This window comes from Pseudorca crassidens, chromosome 14 (genome assembly GCF_039906515.1).
Source record: "Pseudorca crassidens isolate mPseCra1 chromosome 14, mPseCra1.hap1, whole genome shotgun sequence".
Lineage (NCBI taxonomy): Eukaryota > Metazoa > Chordata > Mammalia > Artiodactyla > Delphinidae > Pseudorca > Pseudorca crassidens.
In genome coordinates, this window is record NC_090309.1 from 44,222,756 (window position 1) to 44,246,450 (window position 23,695).

Here is a 23,695-nt window from a genome sequence, read left to right on the forward strand (position 1 = left end):
AGTGAACTGGGATAGAATCTAGGCTGGACTAACAAGTTCTAAAGGATATTTTGGGGAAATTTTTTCAATTTTGAATACGGAGCAGGTTAATATATAATATGTAAATTTATTGACAGGAAAAGCTGGTGATCACTAACTGGAAAAAAAAGCAGTTTAAAAAACAGCATGTAGAGTACAATCTTTTCGTTATTAAAAAACATGTGCACAGAAATGGATCTGAAAGAACTGTACAGAGTATTAACAGTGGTAATCTCTGGTAGAAGAAGGTGTTTATTTTCTTATATTTTCTATTTTTCTACAATGTACATCTATTGCTATTGTAATAATGTTTTGTTTTGTTTTGTTTTTTTGCGGTACAGGGGCCTCTCACTGTTGTGGCCTCTCCCGTTGCGGAGCACAGCCTCCGGACGCGCAGGCTCAGCGGCCATGGCTCACGGGCCCAGCCGCTCCGCGGCATGTGGGATCTTCCCGGACCGGGGCACGAACCCGTGTCCCCTGCATCGGCAGGTGGACTCTCAACCACTGCACCACCAGGGAAGTCCCCTAATAATGTTATTTTTAATTTTAAAAAAGTAGGTGACTGACCTAGCTTCTTTAACAAGCATAGTTTTGCTTTAAAATAACTTCAACTACTATATTAGGACTCTAGTTTCCTTTTTTGTTTGTTTTTAAACACTTCTTTCTCACAAAGATATTTAGCACTGTATCCACAGTCACAATGTACAATATATTTGCTGAAATTACTTAAAGAGCATTTCGACTGGGGAAAAATTTTACGCTGAGGTTTATTATTCTTTTTTGCTGCTTTTGTTTTGGTTTCTAAGCAAGATTTTTCACACAAGATGCTGTATCAGACAAGATGCCATATGTCCTCAAAACTCAGCAGGAACAACTCAAGAGTCTGTAAAACAGATTTAATGATGCTTTTCCATAAACTGACTTCCCTATGATCCTTAAAATATGCACATATTTTAAGAAACCAATAATCAGGCAAATCTAATTAAGATAGATAATTATGACTCACCAAAAAGGTTGGCGAATCACGTTCAGAGATGTATATTCAGATGTTTGCCGTGATTTTCATGTTCAATAAATATAATCCTCGGATAATTAAGATACATTACATTAAGCTTTTAGAAAGAACATCATTATTTTGAGCATTTTGCTTTCATTCCATAGAAACATTTTTCCCTTCCATTCTAGATGTTTATGCCTTTGGGAAGAAAACACCTTACAAATGCTGGCTCTGTTTACATGGCATCAGCCCATCAGGATAAAAAAAGTGAAAATTATCCACTTATTTTGTCTAACACCACACTTTATATTTTAAAGCACCAAAAAGATATTTCATGACTTCCAGTAAAAAAAAAAAAAAAGGCTAAGTAAAGGAATTCTCCTCCTTCAAAACCATCCAAAAAATTAAATATAGAGGAAACTTCTTTGGAACAAGGACATAGTGACAACTCACAATGAAAACTATGAAGCACACCTCGACCACAGAGGGTAATGTTACTACCAATACCCTCCTCATACATCAGTGGAAGCAGGTTTTCCTGAAAGCTCAAGTCAGACTAGGCCTACAGGTACAGGAGGCCTATCCAATGACTAGGGCAACCAGGTGAAGAGGTTGGTGTCTGGGGAAAGGGGGAGTTGGGGAATTGGGAGGGTTATAGGGAATATATCTGGAGGCAGTAAAGATACAGAACAAGCCACAGAATGTCATGGGAGATAAAGCTAACACAGAAACCTCGGGGTTTTTTGTTTTTGTTTTTTAATCTGCATTTCTGTTACCTCTGACCTCAACTTAGAGGAGGGAGACTTCCAGGGGAAAAGCATCCAGGCCAGGAGATCACGCAGTCTCTTACTTTGGTGGTATTGCCATGAGTCACATCACCTGTTAAAGGCTAAAATCTCAGACAAGACAAACCCAAAGGGCAAAAAAATAGCCCATTTGATGAGAGGACTTTTGAAACAAAAACCAAAACTGAAACTAAAGCTTTTCCCAGTTCACATCCCCCTTGCCCCATAAGCAAAGATGAAGGACATAAAAAGAAAAACAATGAAACAGAGAAAAATTGCAAGCAAACAGTTCCCTGTATCTGCAGAGATATTTTAGATAAAAGAGCTCATAAAAAAGAAACAAGTTTCAAAGAAATAAGATGGCAAAGTCCACATTAAAAAAGGAAAGAGAGAAATGAAAATATTACTGAAATGAAAAACATTAGGAGGAAAAATAGATGGAATGAATACAACTAAAATCACAGTCAAAAACAAGGTGGACAGGATGGAGTAAGTCACCTTAAAAGGGAGGTGGGGGAAAAACGCAACACACGTATAACTGGTGTTCTGGAAGAAGAGAAAGGAATTAATTCAGAAAAATACCCCCAAACATAATGGGCCTCATTGGTGGTCAGGAAGGAACAAATAAACACCGAAATGAAAGACTAGGTTTCACCTATCAGACTGATAAATCTTGAATAATACAAATAGCCATTATTGGTGAGCCTATGGAGCAATGACTTTCATTTTCTGCTGGTCAAACTCAAATTAGAAATATCCACTCTGGAGCAAGTGGCATTATCTAGTAAAGCTAAAGACAGACACACTCCATGACTCCACACTGCCACTCCAAAGTATATACCCAGCAATGGTACACATGCTTACATGCACCAGTATACAATTATAGAGATGTTCATGATGACTTTTTTCGTAACTGCCAAAAACCAGTAACATCCTTAAGCCCATCAGTAGGAGAATGGATCCACATTTTGTGGACTATGTATGCAGTAGACTACTACACAGCAGGGGTCAGCAAACTTCCTCCTGTAAAGTGCTAGATAGTAAACGTTTTCTACTTTGCGAGCCTATGATCTCTGCTGCAGCTACTCAACTCTGCCACGGAAGCACAAAAGAAGCCATAGACACTACATAAACAAATCAACTGCCGTGTTCCAATTAAACTTCATTTATGGACAGTAAAATCTGCATATCACAACTGTCACGTCACAAAATATTATTTTTTTAGATCTTTTTCAATCATCAAAAAATTTTAAAACCATTCTCAGCTTGCAGGTCATAAAAACAGGCAGCTGGCTAGACATGGCCTGCAGGTCAGAGCTCAGCAACCCCCGCTACACAGCAAGAAAAATGTAGAAAGCACAACCACCTGCACAAGACTGATGAATCGTCAAACATAAGACTGAGTTTTTTAAAAGTGAGCAAATTCCACATGTAAGTGAGATTGTTAAAAAGTTTTTTTAATTTAAAAAGTGAGCAAGTTCAAAAAGAATATATACTAAGGAAAAAGAATCATGGTTATATCAATATAGAAAAAAAAGCATTTAACAAATTCCAACACCCATTCTTGACAAAAACTCTGAACCGGGAACAGAGGGGAACTTCCTTAACTCGATAAAGAACATCTACAAAAAGCCTACAGCCAACTTCATACTGGATCATTTGCCTCTAACATCCAGGACAAGGCAAGAATGTCCTGTCTCACTATTCCTGTTCAACATCATACTGGAAGTCCTAGCTAGTACAATAAGGAAATAAGTAATATACAAATTGGAAAGGAAGAAATAACACTATCTTTGCTCACAGATGACATGAACTGTCTATGTAGAAAATGCCAAGGGTTGGGGAGAGTGTGGAGGGGAATACCTCCTGGAACTAACTAATAAGCCAGTATGGCAAGGTTGCATGATACAAGGTTAATACATAAAAGTCTATTGCCTTCCTATATACCAGGAATGGATAAATGGAATTTAAAACATAAAAGAAAATGCAATTTACAATAAATGGAGAGATATTCTGTGTTCATAGATTAGAAGACAATATTGTCATCAATTTTCCCAATCTGATCTAATGGAGTCCCAATCAAAATCTCAGAAAACATTTTGTGAATAACAACAAACTGATACTTAAGTTTACGTGAACAGATAAAGTCCCAGAATAGTCACCACAATGCTGAAGAACAAAGTTTGAGGACTCACACAACCCAATTTGTATAATTACAAAGCTACAGAAATCAACACAGTGCAGAATTAGCAAAAGGACACATACATCAATGAAACAGAACAGAGCTCAGAAATAGACCCACATATATAGAGGCAACTGATCTTTGACAAAGAAGCAAAGGTAATCCAATAAAAAATAGTGCTTTTAACAAATGGTGCTGTCCATACACAAAAACTGACACTGACCTTACATCCTTCACAAAAATTAGCTCAAAGTGGATCACAGACCTAAATGTAAAACATAAAAGTAAACAACTCCTAGAAGATAACATAAATACTGTACGATTTACTTTCATTCCAGTTTCTCTGTTATGTTACAACGAGAATGTTAAATATTTTAAAGATATAATAGAAGAATATTCTGAAATTAAAAAATAACTGCATCAATGGGCCTCCTCCATCCCAGGAAAAACAATTCTGAAGCATCAACATCAAGACATATTCAGGGAAGGCTTACTGAAAACCTTAGGCAGGAAGTCACATTCGTGGGAAGGAAAAAGTTAACTTGGCCTTAGATTTCTCTACAGCAACCTTCAAAAAGAGGGGTGGGGGAATAGACTTATCTCAGTTTGTAAAACAGTTTCTCTCTGTCTACCCTTCATCCATATTCTGCACGGGAAGCTGTGCAGCAGGTTCACAAATGCGGATGATGTTTATATCTGGATGATACAAGTTCTGCTTTTTTCTAATTTTTCTGGGTTGCTTAAATTTTTTTATTATAATTATAGGCCATTTTTACAAAAACAATAAAGTCATTATTCTTGGGGATGGGGAGGAGGTACATCACTTATTGTTTGCAAGTCCAGACTCTAGGCTCAAACTGCTCAAGTTTGAAATCAGATCTGCTACTAAATAAAGTTAACTGTTAACCATGATTAACACATGCCCTTCATTCCTATTTTTTTTTTATTGTACTCTCTTTAGCTCATCTTAGATACTAGCATTTGTTCAGGAGAAGAATATAGGAATTTGGCTAACAAGATGAAAGAAAATTCACCCACTGGGTAATTCGCCTCCAGGTAAAGGTTTTCACCCACGTTGCCACTGATCCTGACAGTCTCTAAGTAGCATGGCAGTCAGTGGAAAATCCTAACCCACCTTAGACATTTATGCAGCCCCTACTGTGTGCATATATCGATCTAAACGCTTTACATCCGTTGATTCTCCTACTATTCACAACGTCCCTGTAAGGTAGAAATTTTTACCATCTTCCTCCTTTCTCATTCCTATAAATGAGAAAACTAGGCCCAAAGAGGTCATGTAACTTATCAGAGGTCATACAAGTAGCAAGTGGGTAAGACTCAAAAATCCCGTGTGGCCTCGGAGTCCAGCCACATGTTAACATGTTATATATACACTAACAATGACCTCTTCCCTAGGAAACCGTGCTTATCTGCGTAGCCTCGTCTCAGGAGAATGTTCAACATCACCACGGACCATCAGTCAAGCTGAGTCCCTGACGCCTGTCCAGCCTTACTGGACACCTCTGGTACCACATCCTGCGGCTGACTGTGCAGCCTCTCCACCAAAACTTCAGTTCACTAGTGAGGCTTGCCCTTCCCAAACCAGGCCACATAAATGTGATCAGGCTGCATTTATGAAAAGAGACTATTTTGGGTGGTTCTATTTTCAGTTATTAGACTTTGCTCCCTTCTATGCCTGAGTTAAGGCAAGGGAGAAAAGAAAATCACTTCAACGGCAACTTTTTCACACTTTAAATAAATACTCCTTAATATCCAGTCATTAAAAGTGCATTAGTCTCTTTCCAAGGGGTTCCTAGAGCGCATAATAATAAAATTTTAAGAGGCAGCTCAATCCTGTTTGGTCTAGATCCTAAAGTCTCGGTATTCAGTCAAAAGTCATCTATCTCCCCTCTTCCTCCAACCTCCTAGAAAAGGGCAGTTCCTAGAAGAACTCCTTTTGTTTGCAACCCAGGTAATTTTAGCCTCCGCTCTTGGCAACACAAAGAACCTGCTGCCAATTACAGCCAAGTCTTAACTCTTGGTAAAACAAGATTGTGGATCTCAGTTGCTCCCCTACTGCCTTGCTAGCCAAGCCATTCTGAGCTTCGGTCTACAAGAGGTGGGAATGAAATACAGGTCCATGTGAAATATTGACCTAATACCCTAGGAGCAGGCAACAGAGGCCCAGGACTAAGCAGTGAGCTTGAAACTGCAAAATTTTGGACACACTCAGAGCACATCTAAGTGCTTCTTTCTTACATAAAGTAAGAGTGACCACAGTGAATCATTTGAAAGCTGTCAGCTGATGCAGAAGCGTAGAGCCCGGGAGTGTAGGGTCAGTTGAGAGCTCTTCACCTTTCATTCTCTTTATTCTGTGATGTCATATCCCCTTACACATCATTAGTGACAATTCGCTTGCAATATGAAGTTTACTCGCTTCTAAGTTGCTGCGATTAAAGTGACAAAATAAGGAGCTAAGAGGTGAAGGAAACGGCTCTCCGACTGTCAAGCAAATACGAAAAATAGGTGCACTATTATTTTCCCTCTGGAGGAAGGAAGGGACCTAACATTTATCAACTCCCACTATTATCTGCTGTTTACATTTTATAAATAAGGTGAGACTCTGAGAAATGACATAAGCTGTCCCCTAGGATGCGTAGTTTAAGAAGGACTAGACCCAGAATTTGCAGAGACTGCGTGTGGCTCCAAGTCCACGTCCTGCCCACTATACCAGGATGCTTCCGAGAGAATTTTTGTGAAAATTCGAGCTGTTCACTGAGGGAACTAAGAAATGGATCACAAGTGTAGGTACACACAAAGGAAGGTTCTTCTTGACATTTACCAGGAAGGACTAGATTTCATACTTTCTTTTGTAATGTACACAAACATAGTATCAGAATATACAGATTTTAGAAAAAGATCTTTCATCCTTCAGTGTGAAGAGCACAGAGAACGATGCCTTCCCCCTGCCAAACAGGAACTTGGAAGAGGATCCTCTCTCCCATCATAAGTACTCTCTACCGCAAGGGTAATTTTGGGATGGAATCACTGGTGGGCTTCAACCAGTCAGCCCTTCCGTGAACACTTACCAACAGCCCTACTTATGCCAGGCACTGATATACAGAGACAAAAGATGGTCTCTGCCTTCAAGAAATCTAAATTAGAATTGGGGAGGCAGATGGTAAACAAATCATTATACTGGATAAACACTCCGGGATGTTACCGAAATCCAAAGATGAGGCGTTTGGCACAGCATGGGAAAGACAGAACACCAGCAAAGGCTTCCAGTGTAGCACATGGCCAGGTGTACCTGGCAAGTACTTGGGAGCAAGTGGCCAGTTATGACCAGAGTAACTTAGGGTGTGAAGGTCCTGGAGGGGGTAAGAGCAATTCGGATATGAGGTCTAAGAGCTAAGCTGGGTTCAGATTCTGTTAGGATCTCCTATACCATTTACAAAAGGAGACTGAGTTTTATCCAGAGGCATAGAGACGCCACTGTCAGCTTGGTAGCAGAGAATTAACATGGTCTGATAGAGATTTTTGGAAGATCACTCTGAAACAGAGGACAGTTTGGAATGGAAGATATTAGAGATGAGAACATCCAGGGAGGTGGTCTACTACCAGAAGTCCCAGTGATGAGAGGCTGAGCTAAGGGAGTGACAGTGGGGACAGGGGACACAGAGAAGGAATATTGAGAAGAATAAATAAATTTGACAGTCTAGGATGGTGGGCAAGGAAGAGACTGGATAACACCCAATATTCCAACTAGGACAACTGCGATACCTTCACTGGAAGAAGAGAGGTTGGTGAAAATGAGAAGGAAGACAATAATACTGGTTTTAGATGCTTTTCTTTAATTTTTTAAACCTGCGGTTGCTTTATTTCTAACATTCCTACCACTGTAGCACCAATAAACAAGACTTCACTATTTACAATGAAAGTGATAACATCCACAGGATATTTTTAAAAGAATAAACAAATAAATGGCTTGGCCCATTTTCCCCAGAATAAGGAAATGCACCAGCCAAGAATAAGAAATAAGGAAATGAATACATGAGTAAGATAACACATTTCTACAAGTGTAAATAAAGAACACGGCCAACAAAAGCATGAATCCCAGCTCCGCGGATTATTTCCCCCAGCCAAACATCATACACTCCTTCCCCAAAGGAGTTTGCAATCTGAGTACATGTTGCCTTCCACTCCCTTCCCCAACGGGCACACTTCGATTTATCATTATGAATGTTGACAAAAGAAACTCTACCTAGAATTTGTGGTTCCTCAAAAATTTGGAAGTACCAAGGAAGAGCAGTAATCGCTTACTCAAGTGCCCTCAGGGGCAGTCGGATGATAGAAATGGGTAAAGCAGCCTGGATGTCATGTAACAAGGGGTGGTGAGGACTACAACGAATGGAAACATGTCTTCCCCCTTGGGTGGTTTTAAAACAAAGTTGAAAATTCCTTGACACTTAGCCCATGGAGAGGAGGGGTCTATGACTTTTCTCTCTACATCTTGGTGGGCTGGAGACTCAACCAATAGAGTACAAGGAAAGCGGCACATTATGACCTCTGAGGATAGGTCCTAAAAGGCCAGGTGGCTCTTGCCTTGTTCTGCTGGAACACCTGCTCTTGGATCACTGTGCCGCCACGTAGCAAGCCCGACTATCCTGAGGCTGCCAAGTCACAGAAGACACACAGGAAGACCACATGGAAAGAATGGGAGATGCATACAGACTTGGGGATACCCAAGGAGCCCCAAGTCATCCCAGCCCAAGTACAAGATATGTGAATAAGGACACCTCCAGATGACTTCGGCTCCCCGAAGTCTCCCCAGCTGAAGACCCAGACACAGTGGAATAAAAGCAAACCATCCCCACTATGTATGCCTTGTCCAAATATCTGACTCACAGAATCCATGAGCATGATGAAAGGGCTACGTGCAGTTTTAGAACACTAGGTGCTGAGAGGGTTTGCAATAGAAAACTAGAAATAGAAAACTAGAAATAGAAAACTAGAATAGAATACTAGAGCAATAGAAAACTAGAGCAATAGAAATACTAGAACACCTCCACTAAAGAGGCAGCCACTACTTTGTCCCGCTGACACAGCACCAGTGTCAGAAGACCCTCTCTGAAGTCAGAAACCTAGATTTGTACATGACTTTTCCAATTGGTAGAAGAATGTGTGGGCCAAATAAAACATGATTGTCACTGGATTTGGTCCTAAGACCATTAGTTTGCAACGCCTCATGTAGTATGTAGATTCTATGGAGGCAAAGGGATGTGCGCTTGGTGATGGCCACTTTCAAAGAGCACAGTCAGTGGTTCAGACCACCTTACTATCGCCACCCCGCACCACACTAGCTTTTGTTGCTGCTTTTCCTTAGATGACATTAGGCAAGAGTCAGCTCTAGATAAGTCTGAGAAACTCCCCCCAAAATTCCTGAAGAACACTCTAGGATTTGCTTTAGTTTTAAATCTCCAATGGATTTTAAGGTCCACATTCTAACACCAAAAGCCATGGTGATAACATTCAAAGTCAAGGGCCAGTAAGTATGGAAGTCACAAATATGAGTTCAAGCACCAGGCCTGGAATCCATGGTCTATAAAGCAGAGCAGGAAGTCAGTTGGGGAATAAAAGGTGAGCACATAGTCTAGTACATAATAGTAGCTCAATAAAAGATAAGTGTATAAATGAATGGATGGATAAACAACCATTTCAATAGATGATTTGTCTAATCTTCCTTTAAACTGTATTTTGGCATCTCCACAAAGACAAAACCACAACCTAAATTCGCTTAGGTCTTAAAACTTATGTAAATTGTTAAGTCTCTAAAACAGAAATGACAAATTCTCCCAAGTTTCTATCTCTGCTGGAGACTGACCAGTACAGCTAGTTCACTGTAATCCACTATAGAATAAAACCTTTGCCAAAAATGAAAGTATTAAACAGACGAACAAAACAGGCCACTCTCATTTAAACTACGAAGTAGGAAGTTTTGCATACAAGTCAACATTTACTTCTGGAAGAAAAAAAAACAGACTCCTATTTGCACCTCTAATTTTTACCAAATAGCACCCATGCCTAAATTAATCTTTTTGTAAGTGACTAGGGTTTTGTGTGTCTGTTGTTTTCATTCTCTTTATAAGGAGCAGAGAAAAGAAGGCACATGAGACTCCACAAGAATGTTTACTTTCAAATAGGTTGCCTTCAACAAATTAGCATTCTATTTACCTTCTGTGAAATCACTGCACCACAGCCATCTGTAGAGGAGGCTATGATATAAATGATCATATCAAGACTGAGTATATGAAAGACGACTTGAATATGAACTCCGAGAGCAAATGCAAATCTGCCACCATTCTGTGATCTGCTCAGAGAAGGATGGCTCCGAATGGGCAGACATTGACACCACGGCCAAAGGATTCCTTCCATTCCTTTCCTTTCTGCCTGAGTTTGGCCCCAGGCCTGCACACACAGGAAGCCCTTGAGACAGGTGAAGAATGCCTGCTGTCCCCTGGCCACACTACGAACGGGCATTTCTGAGATTCCATACAGGGTACAGCAGGAAATTCTGGTTTCTTTGCTATTTATGAGAAAATGCTGAAGACCACGACGTGCCAAGAGTTTACAAGGAGATGGGAGGACACATCCTTACCACCAGCTCTCCTGATAATATCCCCTCCTCCCCCACCTCCGTTTTATCACATGTACTGGGTGAGCCTGGAGGAGGAGAATGAGGTGGAAGCTTGAAATTATTATCCTGAAGCGTATAAAGTCACTCTGAAAGCTTCTCTGAGTCAAGCTGGGTTCAAGACATTGCTTGACCCCATGGCAAGTGGCTCATGACGGGCCCAATAAATTCTGAGTTTCCAGTCATCACACCGGGCTCTTCTTGATTTATATGAACCCAGGATTCCACAAGTCATGACTACAGGGAAGCAAAGGATCCTGTGTTGCTGTAACATGTACCGCTGTTTCAAAATGCTCCGCTGCAGTGAAGCTGCATGTTCAGTGAGTTAACGATATTGGTGTTGGTACAGGTAAGGTCTACGTTTGGGAGAAAGCATGCGCGTGTAAGAGAGGGCAGAGACCTAGAACAAAGCTTCATTTTATAGATAAAATGAGCCATTTATCTTTTCTTTCTGAGCTAATATCATGTAGTATCCTGAATACCACTAAAAGCTGGCTTTTAAATAAATAAATCTTCCGATCAGAACTCAGAATTGAGGCAGACGGGCAACTAAACGACCCCAAAACTCAAATTCAACCCACTGATGTAACAATAAAGATCATATTTATCTAATTAAGCTAATAAAACGTAAATTCTGCCCACATAGTTCCATAGTAAAGAAAGGAAAAAGGGGAGATTCACACTAAAGAAAGCTGTGTGTTGATGGATTCAAGGATAACCATTAAGCTAAATTTCTCTAGAAAAGTTTGTCACTTCTATGAAAACCATTCAAAATGATCAGTACCTTAGCAGCTCTAAGCAGAGGTTAACAAAAGCTTGGTTTCCTTTAAAGAATTTATCTTTTGTTTGCTCTCCAGTCCCAGACGGCATCACAAAATAAAGAACAGATGGTGGAGACTAAACGAGGAGACCCTGAAGGTGAAAGTTTTCAAAGATGCACGAATTTAAACGTCTACCTCTGAAAAAGACAATCCCCACGCCTATGAATTAAGCTGATCGTGTGTTTTCACAACATGCCTATCATCACAGCTGAGGCCAAGTACACATCCTCGGTGACAAGAAGAATCAAGAAATGGTGTTATCTGGGACCATCTATTCACTGGTCCAGAAACCCAGCTCATGTATCGAAATGTTTGCTTCTTCTGGCGTCTCTGGGTTAGACCAGGGGTTTTCAAACTTTGTAAAAAGTCACCTTTGTGGCAGTAGAAGCTTAAACAGAAGTGTGAACAAACCAGTTAAATGCAGAGCTGCCCCAGCTGAAGGGTGCCTGTGGTGGTCTGAAGCGGGTGGCAGAGCCTGGCCTGTGCCCCGCACCCACCCTCCTCTAGGGCTCAGTGGAGCACAGTTTGAAAAACCATCTGAGACTTAATCTACAGCATCATGGGCTAAAATGAGACCAAAACACTAAAGCAGGAAAACATCAGAATGAATGAAATGTAAAGGACAAACTAGGTTACTTTTTCTACATTAGACCAACCCAAAGGTCAACAGGTTCCAACATTATTTTTCTCACTTTAGTGTTTTAACAGAATTAATTTACTGATTTCCACTTGGCAGTATATGCCCGCCTTCTGGGCAACTAAGCCATGTTTTCCCCAAAACCTTATAACATCTTTATTACTGACCCAAAAGATATTAGTCAGAAGAGGGGTTTTCTTAACTGATGACCCTCGTTGTAAAACTCTCCCACTAAAGAACAGTAATTCACCATAGTCTTTGCTAGAAAAATAAAATAATTGGAGAATTAAATGATAGTATAAATCTGGGCACATAAAGCCCTGAAACCCAGATCACTGTAAAAATTCTTAGTTCAGGAACCCTTAAGAAAAGGAACAAACCATTAAAATTAAACTGAGTTATAAAATCCTAACAAGGGATTTTTTCTTTTTAAATGCTAAGGAACTACCTTCCCTAGCCCACTTAGTTTAACCACAAGGTCTAAACAATTGAAAACATTTTACCTTCCTCCCCATATGAGAAATTAATGTCGCTATCAGGAAACACTCTTGGAAAGCATTTAGTATCCTATGTAATCTAGCCTCTACCCACTTTGCAAAATCATCTGCCACGACCTAACAAAGATATGCAGCACAGACCTACTCACATCCTCATGGCTCCTCAATACTGTCTGCTCATTTCCATCTCATGCCATCTCTCCCAGACATCCTCACCCCTCCTGCCAACGAATCCAAATCCAACTCTTCCCCAGACTCAACCTGACAACAGGGCTCCCTTGAACGGCCATCTCCCAGGCCCACAAAGGCCCAGAGCACCAATAGCTCATTCCGTCCCTTTGGCTGTTAACTGTACACCTTCTCTGTTACCCACCTCCTCCCACGGATACAGCGGACCGTGAACTAGTATGAAGGGCCTGCGGCTCACTTTTCTGCTCTACCTTATAGAGGGTATCCCCAGGCTGCACCCCCATGGGACGCACAAACACTTGTCGAATAAATACGTATGTTTATACATTATTCTCAATAGTCACTCATCTACATGAGACAGTACAGACATTTATACGAAGCAAGTGAAACAAAGCAGAATTTTGTTTTCTACTACCACCTACACCCTTGAGTCTTTTACCAGCTGATGCTTCTCCCAACTATCATTTATGTTTGTTTTACTATGCTGTTTATCTCAGGACACACTCTGATTAGCCTTTGTCGTAATAAATCTCCAATATCCCCGACGTTGTTTAGAATGCGTGGCTGCCTGATGAGTCAAGGCAAAGATTTACAAGGAAATGGTGCCTTCCCTTCGGTTAATGGTGCTGTACCCTCCCAGTTTCACTGAAGAGCCTCACCCCAAAGTAGTTCAAGCTCAAGCTATAAAGTTATAGGATTAAAGGGCCAAAGAATGGAGAGAACGGCTCTTCTTCTGTCCCAAGGTTCCTGGAAAAGATGACCAAAATCTGGTGGGATGGGACAGAACAAAAGTGCACGAACAGCCTGGTGACACTGCCTTAATCTCTACCAAACTTGAGTTGATAAGCTACACTCTCCCATTCGGTACAAAGGTGGCAAAGAGACTTGAGAAAATCTAGTCTGCAATGGAGTCGAAAGCAAAATCCTTCGCTCTGATTTTCCAGAGCACTGTCCCACTGAGACAGGGGAAAATAAGAAACTAGATGCAGGATGCACGTTTCACACGTGGCCAGCCCATCTGAGCCTGCCATCTGAGACCTGCCCAAACAGAAGAAATCACACTTCAGGACTCCACGAATCCCAAGTCACCTCCGCTATAGCCTCTTTAGCTCCCCTGTCACCCATGAGGTGTTCAATCATCACTGTGGCTACGTCAAAGGGGACTGGGTCTACTTGGACATCGCTAGGTGAACTGCTGCAACCCCGACAAGTTCCCAAGAAAGCACAGTGGTGCAGGGAAGCATTTAGCGCCAAGGTTCTCAGGTCGTGCCATGCACAGTGAACCCTCCACCTGAGCCCAGAATCCCTCCCGGATAACATCCTCACTGCTCTCTTAGGAGCTCAGGCCCAGCTGCACAAACTCTGGAGGAAGGCAGGTGGGGTGGCAAGCAGGGAGAGGAGCCCCCAGTCCAAGCTGATCAGACCTCCAGGCTGTCCTTGTGAGAGAAGGGGCAAGAAGCTGGAAGTGGTACGTGGGTTGTGGTTCCTGGTTTCCATCGGTTCGTCCAGACCCTGCCTAAGTGTAATGAACACTGCGGGTTCTATGTTTATCAACACGCCAAGCTGTGTGGAACTAGATTTTCTCTGATGTCTGGGATAAAAATTAAGTCCCAGGGCTTCCCTGGTGGCGCAGTGGTTGGGAGTCTGCCTGCCGATGCAGGGGACGCGGGTTCGTGCCCTGGTCCGAGAGGATCCCACATGCCGCGGAGCGGCTGGGCCCGTGAGCCATGGCCACTGAGCCTGCGCGTCGGAGCCTGTGCTCCGCAACGGGAGAGGCCACAGCAGTGAGAGGCCCGCGTACCGCAAAAAAAAAAAAAAAAAAAAAAAAAAAAAATTAAGTCCCAAAACATGCTGGACACACAGAAACGCACTTTGCATTGCGTTGTGGAATCTGAACCCTGGGCTGTATGTTATTATTCAAAAAAAGTTTATTAGAGATATAGAGCTGTATCAGCACAATGTGAGGGAGAAAAACTACCCTTTAGTAAATACATATTTTTTTGTTTCTAAATATTCAAATGATGTTTTAGGAAATGATGGTGTTAATAGATGATTATTTAACAGTCCATACCTAACAAAAATAAAAAGTTGGCAATTCCACATTTATTCTCAGGTTTTATATACCTGTGAAATCCAAATTCTGAGACTACTGACTTAGAAAAACTCTATTCCAAGCCCCTTACTTGAGGGATAAATTATTTTGCCTGCAGAAGTGGGTGGTGTGCTAAAGGTCACACAGCAAAGTATGACCTCGAAAGTGGCAGAGCCAATTCTGTACCCGAATCTTCAGCTGGGCAAGTGTGCCATGATGCCCTTTATGAAGTTAGGGCAACACACTGTAACTCCATGAAACAAATGTGATTACTTTTTAACTGTTTTGAAATACGTGTTAAATAAATACCACTTTTACTCACAATTAAAACAGAATTTGGCTAAAGGATGTTTATAAAATTGTTTCATTGTTTTAAAGCTATAAATGAAGCTTAGATGCCATATGCCGACTCAAGGATGGGTATCTACATATTACTTTAACATACGGGTGAAATTCCACAGATACCTACAAATGTAAAAATAACTAGCTATGCCTTGTGAATAGGTGTAATAGTACTAGCCTAGCTTTCTTTTTTCAATGAATGGCTGTTGTACACATGGCTGTATAGAACTCTGGCAAGAACAACGTTTCCATCAAGGACAGATTCAAGTGCTAGGCCGATAAAATCCGAAGTGGGCAATTCTGAGATTGCAACAGGAAAAAGCCAAATAAACTAAGGGTGAAAACCATGTGGCATATAGTTTGAGAGTTATGAAGGACTAAGTATTGGTCTTCATTTAAGAGCTAAAGGGATACTGTAAAAATAAGCAATTTTCAAGCCTGTTCTTCCACAGATTTTGAAAAGCTTGGTTCCTAACTGTTTCTCATGAAAGTCACTATACTGAGGGGCTATTCATGGCAAACCACCTGGATAATGTCTATTTCTAGACCCCTAACTGATCATAACTGTAAAGGTACTCTCTTCCGAAGTACTCTCATATGTACAATAAGCAGCTAAACTCAGCCAGTTCTCCCCCGACGGCTCCATAACCAGGGCGATTCTGGTTGGGCCCTGTAACAATGAGGCAGCTGGCCCTGCCAGTCGACATAAGACAGGTGCCCATTGGCAACAAGGGGCACTACCAAATAGACCCTTTGAAATTCTTTATGGCATCCCCCTTACACAGCCCCTGTCTGCTATTTTCACTCTCTCTCCTCCTTCCCGTAAGCTGACTCTCACCTCACTTTCCTTTGAGTCACATGGAATCCATCATCGGCAGATATGACTAAATGACTTGTCTTTCAGGGTCTGATTACTCTGTTTAGGTGAACGGGTGAACTGGCGCTTGCTGTCCAGGAAAATCGAAAAGATGCTGAATTCATGAGCACGGTTAATTTGAATTCTCAAGAGTGGTTCAAACAGAGCAGGCTGCTTGGAACAGAAATTTGCAACTCAGATATTCTGACCTTTTAAATGCCATCAAAAGTGTAACGTAAGTGTACTTTACTTCTGCCTATAGTAGCATAAATCAGAATAACAGGCTTAATTAGTTTTGTTTGCAGTAAGCTGAGTTATTAAAAAAACACAACTCCTTGAGAGCAGTTGGTGTTGCCATCTGGCACATCCCCTTGCTCCTGGTCTTTCCTTCTGTTTCTTGTGCTCCAGAAGCTGACACTTCTCCAGACAGAACCTTTTGGCTATGAAGACAAGCGGATGGGTGAGAATGCGACTAAGGTCAACCCATCATCACAAGGCTGTTTATCTGGAGGAGTGTGGTCTTGGGGTGGGGAGAGTCCGTGTGGGAGGAAGAAGGGCAGGAAGGCTGTTGGCCTCTCAGGCCAAGAGCAGGAATACTCCTTCCACCAAGAGTGCATCTCAAGACTTGATCATCCAGCTGTGAACAAGTGGACCCCGTCTAACCGAATGAGAGACTCCCAGGCAACAGATCCCAGCTCCCCTCCTGCACCTCCAGCTCTTCTCTGGAACCTAAGCCCGAGTCTACTGACATGCACCTTGTCTCACTCATCATTGCAGGTCGCTGGTTTTCTGGAATTTCCAACAGGAATGGGGCAAGACCGGGTCCCTATTCCATTTAGGGTCTTTACTGTTAACATTACCCCTACATCAAGTGCCTTGAAAGTCTGGAAGATTAAATGTCTTCTGTATAAAAATGACACCTTTCCTTGGGAGTCAGCGGTACTCTAGTCCTCTACTAACTGGCAATTGGCCTTGGGTAATTCACTGAACATCTCTGGAAGTCAATGTTCTCAATCAGAAAATGGGAAGGTTGAAGTGCATAAAATGTAGAGGACTTTACAGCTCCAAGTGTTATGATTGAAAGTGCCCATGGGCTTCCCTGGTGGCGCAGTGGTTGAGAGTCCGCCTGCCGATGCAGGGGACATGGGTTCGTGCCCCGGTCCGGGAAGATCCCACATGCCGCGGAGCGCCTGGGCCCGTGAGCCATGGCCGCTGAACCTGCGCTCCACAACGGGAGAGGCCACAACAGTGAGAGGCCCGTGTACCACAAAAAAAAAAAAAAAAAAAGTGCCCTGATTTCTTAGCGTTAAAATAGACATTCTCGGGCTTCCCTGGTGGCGCAGTGGTTGAGAGTCCGCCTGCCGATGCAGGGGACACGGGTTCGTGCCTCGGTCCGGGAAGATCCCACATGCCGCGGAGCGGCTGGGCCCGTGAGCCATGGCCGCTGAGCCTGCGCGCCCGGAGCCTGTGCTCCGCAACGGGAGAGGCTACAGCAGTGAGAGGCCCGGGTACCACAAAAAAAATAAAAAATAATAAAATAAAATAAAAAAATAGACATTCTCAATTAACCAAATAAATATATACATACTCATGTATCTATGCCCCCCAATGCAATTCATGCTTTTTAACCTTTTTGAAACAACTAGCAATTATGGACGCTCAGGAAGCTGTAGCTGCACACCATCCAGATCAGGGGTTGCCCCTGACAGCCAAAAGACCCCTCAGTAATTGGAAGAAAGATGAGAAGCCCTTTCAGAAGACCTTTCTTTATCATCAAGAAGGAATGTACCTGACTAGAAAAACCAACTCACTCAGGAAGCATCAGAGACTGCCTTTGAAGTTCTGATCATCAAAAGGTAACCAGAACATTCTATCCCTCAACCATAGCAGTAGGCAAAAATGGGGCTATAAATATTTTGTCTGCAAGATTTTTAAATGTAAGGATCCACTTTGCTTTATATAGCTGAAATTGAAATGAAGGCATTCAATGTCTTCAATGCATTTAATAATTGATGAAATATGCATACAAGAACACTCAGTACGTGAGAGAGAAGCAAGTAACTGAAATACAGATTTAGAGCAATCACCCAACCCAACCTTTCCCCATAACATATCCTGTCTCATAGAAAAGCCCACAGAAGGACTAAATAACTAAGGATCTGAAGAAGGAAAAAACTAAAATATCATTCCCGAAGTTTTCGTTTACCTGTAATTGAATATGTGCCTAATTTCAATCCAGGGCCAAGACCAAATCCCAAGACTTTTTGTACCCTTCCATAACGATTCAAGTACAGTAGCTCTATAATACATTTAACTCTTTGTTACATGAAAACTGTAAAGGACCCAACTGTGTGTGAATAACCCAGTCATTGTCTTATCTTAAGGACAAACTAGTATTGCCTTTATAAAGATGATAAAGCAAGCTACTGTTCCTCTGCCATTTTGTCATTTCTAAACACCTCTTCTGCTTCTCTGCTGTTGAAGAATCCCTGGTCTCAGAAAGAGGAGCCACTCTTTCTATTGGAAACTCTTGAATGACACTCTAAAGAGAAGGCAGTTTATGTCAGGAACAGCAGTAACTTGAACCTCACTCTTTTGCAGATTAGAGACGTATAAACTAGAGCTGAGATTTCATGTCTGTATTCGCAAGTGCCCCATGGCCTACTCTCGATGCTGAATCCTTAATTTCCTAGAACCCTTGAAAATCAGCCCATTTCAGAAAATGAAATTATTCTTAATATCTCCCAGAATCAAATTCAAAAATAAGTATTTTTCTTCAAATGTACACAAAGCTTACCATAAACATTATGCATTAAAGTAGTACTAAGGCCAACCTGATTGTTCCAAAGTACCCAAGAAGCAAAAATAGCTGAGTTGTTACACAGGTTCCCCAGTGCACCGGAAGGAGAGCGTTCCTATGAAACCTTTCGTAAGCCGAAATGGGATAAAGTAAAGCAGCAATTACCTTAGGACACATCTGGCTAACAGATGCACAAAGGAAATCGAGATAAAGCACAGGTGCTCATAGACAGTTTAAAGCTACGGTGGCCTGAAGCTAAGTGTGGTTCCCGGGGAAGGAGCTTGGCGGTGCCACTCTCCCTGCTCGGGGGATCCACTGCCTCTACAGGGGCTCACTGCAAAACAAATGCTGAACGCTATTTTTTGCTTTTCACCTTTTTCATAAAATTGAAAATCCGCTTTAGATTTCTTTCAGTTAGTGAAAACAGGTACAAAGGTAGGTCCTTGGTAAAGCAAACTTTTGTAAAGTAGGGGACACCTGTATTACAGAAATACTTCAATTATCTGAAATATAGTCAAGACCCAGAAAACAAGCAAAAACTTTTTCAGCCCAAATAACTGATAGATGCATGACACATGTACCGTGCGCAAAAGCTCATGCACTTTACTCATAGAAGGATACTTCAAGGTCACTTACTCTTATTTTCAACACAGTTCTAATCAGTGTGATTATCCATTTTCCCAAGGGAAATGGATAATCACATTAGATTATCCATTAAAAAGAGCAGAGCAGAAATTAGAAACGATGAGGATATGATGTTAAAGCCAGGCCGGGTGAGGGCAGCAAGGAATATTGCGGAAGCATGCTGGTACTAGAAGTGACTGAAAATCTATTAAAAGTAGATACTGAAAAAAAAAAAGCCACCTGGGGCCATTTAATGTAGGGACTCACAGTTCTATCTAGCTTCAGAGTTTCTCAACATCAGAAGTGGCTAAAATGAGAAATTTTAGAGCCTAGGTCCATAAAGTGCAGCACACTGGCCCAACGGTGCTATGCAAGTAAAACTTTGTTTTCAAGCTTTTGCAAAGTTTGGCTTCACATTCTTACTTCTGAGCAGCGGAGCTTGACTACACTGATGCCTCCAGAATAAGGTATCATTACTATGAGTAAACGTAGAGGCTTAGAGCAAATCACCGCTTCTGTACTCACTTGACACTCGTGAAAATGAGTTATCTGACGAAATGGAATACTCACCCTAATTCTGTTCTAAGGTAGGTTTTTTCTGAGTTATTTCAGTTGAAAAGATAAAGGCATTACTAACTCAATGGTATTTTTTCTATTATGTGTATCTTCTGAAAACCTGCAATGGATCCCCAAATACAAATGTTTAATTGATTTCAACTGGGTCTAAAGGGCTCAACCATAATTAGGGGAATGGGATTCCTCTGGCTTCACAGCATCAACGGGCTTATGTGACTGAATTCCAAGGCACTTGAAGATTTGTTTGCTAAACAGAATCAACTGAATAGTTGGCATTGTTCACATGCAATATTAAAGTTACTGAAATATATATACACACGCACAGCATATAGATAATAGAGATAATCTCCTTAGAAGATTAACATTGTCCCCTAGATTTAAAGAATGTTTATAGCTTTGTGCTATTATTGCCAGTGCAGTTGAAAACCTTACATTCTACTAGAAATTACCTTTCTAAGCCATCTAGGTTTTCCAATAATAGTTCACCTCTTAGATATTTTGCAATATCTCAAACTATATTTTCAACATTAAGCATTCTATGTCATTAAATCAAAATGTATTCTTATGATGAATGCAACATGCTTTGCACAAACAGGTATAGTACAATCGATTGATTTTTCCAAAACATCTTAAAATTGATGTCCTATCAAAGTGAATATAAGGCTACCAAATTACCATACTGAAGATTGAAGACCAAAAACTACTATCTAGTTCTTTAACCATCTACGTGTCAGCTCACACAACAGAAAATACACTCAGAGGACCTCAGTTAAAATCAGTTCTGTAGGATTTCCATAACTGTTAACTGCTGACATTTTTCTCCCAAGAGACATTCAATTTCTATTGTCCAAATTCATTCATAAGTGATGGTCTGACTTTCTCTAAGCAAAATAAAAGATTTATGAGAGCAATCTCTCATGCCGTAGTGCACCACTACTTAATTCACAGACAGCCTTGCTTCAGAGAAACTCTGCTGGGCTCTTCCACACATAGGTTATCTCACCCCTAGCAGACAAGGCCATTTTTGTGTTATCAGCGTCTTTCGTTTACTCATTAACAGAGAATAACAAGCCGTCTTAAAACTCAAGGTAAAACCTATAAACTGGGAGATTTGAAATGCAGGTTCTCTTGTGGGAAATATTCGTTAGGATTGCAGGTGCCGCGTGATCTACATTCACCAAAAACATCCACTGGAAATAGGTTACAAACTCCTGTGCTTCTTTGTCCAGCGGGATGTGAAGGCTTGAAAAGGTCGTCTTAAACGACTCATATGCCAGAGTTTCCCCGAATTAACCAAATAATCCCACCCACCAAAAACTCAAATTTTCAACCCATACCCCTGAAGAAGTACATTATCAGATAGCCTTGGTCTGGGGTTGAGAGGGGTGACGTTTTCCAGTACCTGCTGGCGTCAGTCCTTCTCGGTCCTGGAGTTCAGCAAAAGAAAAGAAGAACTTTCTTCTTCGGAGGACGCTTGGGTGTTTGAGAGCTTCCCTCACACCAGCCCATCTTATCCAACAACCACGCACCTCGGCCAATGGTTTCCACCTGGTCTGCTCATTAGAATCACCTGAAGGGCTCTTTTTACAACGTGCCCAGGCCCAGTACCAGACCAATTCAATGTGCATCTGAGTGTGGGATCCAGGCACCAGTGTTTTTTCAAAGTCAGCCCAGTGATTTTAGCCTGCAGCCAAGCTGAAAAACGCTGCTCTAGAGCAGTGATCTTGAATCAGAGTCCATTTTGCCCACTCCCTACCCCAGGAACATTTGGTAGCATCTGGAGACACTTTTAATTGTCACAACTGGGGGTTGCTTATGGGTAGAGCCCAGGATGCTGCTACGCCTCCCAAAACGCACAAGACAGCCCCTCACAACTTTCACCTGCTTTTTGTTAATGCAGAAACATTCAAGGGCTCATCCAAAACACTCACCTCTCACACCAACCCCACACAGAAGGATTCTGTAAATGACTCAGCAAATTTGCAGTTTGGGATTTACCTTGCTGCTGGTTCCTATCTGTTTATAAGACAATAATTCAACCCGACTGTGGGGGGATTTAAAAATATGAAAAAATCATGTCTCACTATCCATATCAAAAATTAATTTGTAACAGCGGGATAAACACAAGCTACCAGGGCCCAAGTTTATAGGTTGATGATCCGTAAACACCTCATCGTGCCTCTTCATTTTCCAATTAATTATTGAAATAAAAATGCAATGCAGATGGACTACAAATACACTTTGGTGAGGATATCCACGGTCAGAAGATGTCACTTAAGAATGAGAAAACCCGAAGTAAACACAAGAATTAAACTACAGTGTCATTCTAAACAATGCATCTATGTTACATCAAATTTTTAACTGAATAAAATTGTTAAATTTTAAAAAACCATTTGCCTGACCATGAAATTTATCTGAACCCAGGCAATAAGATTCAATGATTAACGCCATCCCTATCTAGCGACAGACCTTACTTTATACAAAGAATTGCTTAAAAATTGCACCTAAAATCCCTTCTTATAAGTTAAATCACTCATTAAATTAGAGAAGTTCTTTACTTAAGTAAGCCTTTTTGTAAGGAGAAGAACCATTTTGTAAGTGAACCAGCTGCCCTTAAGTAATCTTTATTTTGGTTCAAGATAAAAAGTTTGCTCAAAATAGTGCACATTTACTTCTCATGCTCATTAAAAAGTAATCAAGAAGTGGAAAAGTCATTAACTTTACCTTCCTGTTAACACATTACCCCCTGAAGACAAGTTTCATGGCCGATGACACATCTTGTGATAGTAACACAACCAAAATATCTTTTTAAATGACTTTCATCTCTTGTGAGAACTGCACAGCTGAGGCTGCCCACAGCAATCAGGGCAGCGTCTCCTGGAAAGAGTGAGGGAAGGATGTCATCAACAAAGTAAAAGCCCCAGCCAGCCCGGTGGCTTCAACACAACAGGTGAATTGGCTTCTCCCAGCTTTCACCTCCCAGCACGTAACAGAGAAAGCAACAGCAGCCGATCTTTCCCATTCTTTCTAGTTCCATATGTGCTTAAAACACTGGACGTATTAGAAGCCAAGCTTCAGGAGTCAATTTTCAGCACTACGAGAAAACGATGAGGGTGAAATGGAATCCAACAGGTAAATCCCCAACTACAATATTGAAAATTTACCCCTTCGTGTCACTGCTAAAATTGGCGGCCTCCAGCACTGCTCAGAGCTGACTGCACATAGCCTCCGGAGCAGCTTTCGAATAAAGTGAAAAACCCCAGATATTTTGGATGCAGAAACCCCACTTCATAAAACCAATCGTTTTAGTTCTAACTCGGCCACAGCTGACATAAAAAAAGACCCTCACAATTCTTTTAAGTTTTTTTTTTTTCCTCTCTTGAGTTTCAAGTGGTTTCATAACAAAGATGCAGAAAAGTAAACCTCTTCCAAACGGTTTAGAGCTGCCTCAGCCAATGCAGTGGATGTTGCACTTTGGAAACCTAAGGAGTGTCCAAACACATCTGTACATTTAAAGGGGAATATTTAAACAACCAGAAAGATGACTCGCCATGTAAAAAGGCATGCTACTCAAGCACTGACATA

The 23,695-nt window shown here is 41.4% G+C and overlaps 1 protein-coding gene across 9 annotated transcripts in view; it reads right to left on the minus strand.

Moving 5' to 3' along the window:
• Window positions 1-23,695, minus strand: part of CCDC85A (coiled-coil domain containing 85A) — a 685,546-nt gene that overhangs the window by 168,735 nt on the left and 493,116 nt on the right. The window lies entirely within an intron of this gene.